A 1,267-nucleotide genomic window follows, 5' to 3' on the forward strand; every position below is an offset into this window, starting at 1 on the left:
TTCCTGCTGGAACCAAATGCCACAAACTTTGTGCCTTAAAACCACACACATTCAGGGCATTTCCTGGCAGTCCAGTGGTTAGGACTCACTGCCGTGGCCCAGGGGTTGGGGAACTAAGATCTCGCATGGCGCAGCCAAAAAAAGAAAAGATTAAAAAAAAAAAAAACGACACACACACACACACATTCACTTGCTTATCATTCTGGATGTCAGAGGTCCAAAATCAGCCTCGTTGGGCTAAAATTAAAGTGTCAGCACCGTGTTCTTTCTGGAGACTCTAGGGGATAATCAGTTCCCGGCCTTTACAGTTTCCAGACCCGCCTGCATCCCTTGGCTCGTGGCCCCTTCCTCCACCTTCAAAATCATCTTCTACTCTCTGACGCTGACCCTCCTGCATCCTCTTATAAGGGCGTTTGCCATTAAGCGTCAAGACCTTTAACTTAATCACATCTGCAAAGTCCCTTTTGCCGTGTCAGGTCACATATTCATAGGTTCTAAGGGTTAGGTCGTGGACATCTTGGTGGGAGCTCATTATTCAGCCCACCACAGGGAGCCCCCCAGACCTCACTAGGGGTGTCATGTAATGTGGTATATTTGCTAAAATTCAAAATACTGTGATCCACAGGGAGGGGGAAGGGTAAGCTGGGACGAAGTGAGAGAGAGGCATGGACATATATACACTACCAAACGTAAAATAGATGGCTAGTGGGGAGCTGCCACATAGCACAGGGAGATCGGCTCGGTGCTTTGTGACCACCTAGAGGGGTGGGATAGGGAGGGTGAGAGGGAGGGGATATGGGGATACATGTATACATATAGCTGATTCACTTTGTTATACAGCAGAAACCAACACAACATTGTAAAGCATTTATACTCCAATAAAGATGTTAAAAAATATATATACTGTGATCCAAATGACTTGGCCCCAGGATTCCAGGTAAAGGCTGGTGGCCCTGGTTATCCCATGCGATAAGAAACTTGAGGGATCTGAGTGCTCACCTCGGGGCACAGAGAACTAGCAAAGTCACGCCCCTTACCTTCTCGGTTGCTGTGAGGGGCTAAGGAGTGAATCCTGGCAAACTGTCAGCATGATGCCTGGCACCCACTAAGTGCAGGGAAAGCACTGGTTCCCAGTGTCAGAGCAATACTGAAGGTAGTGAAGGATGTTGTAGGAACACTGGAGCGAGGAAGCCCTGTTCTAGCAAGGGAGGTGAGGGACAGGGCACAGGGGAGGTGATACAGGGGCTGGGAAGGATGTGCAGGAATG

General features: G+C 48.9%; 1 protein-coding gene across 1 annotated transcript in view; it reads left to right on the forward strand.

The window, feature by feature from the left end:
- The window catches only part of SULT2B1 (sulfotransferase family 2B member 1), a 34,689-nt gene that overhangs the window by 32,837 nt on the left and 585 nt on the right, over positions 1-1,267 (forward strand). The gene's annotated exons all lie outside the window — the stretch shown is intronic.

Source organism: Lipotes vexillifer, unplaced genomic scaffold (genome assembly GCF_000442215.2).
Source record: "Lipotes vexillifer unplaced genomic scaffold, Lipotes_vexillifer_v1.1 scaffold802, whole genome shotgun sequence".
Lineage (NCBI taxonomy): Eukaryota > Metazoa > Chordata > Mammalia > Artiodactyla > Lipotidae > Lipotes > Lipotes vexillifer.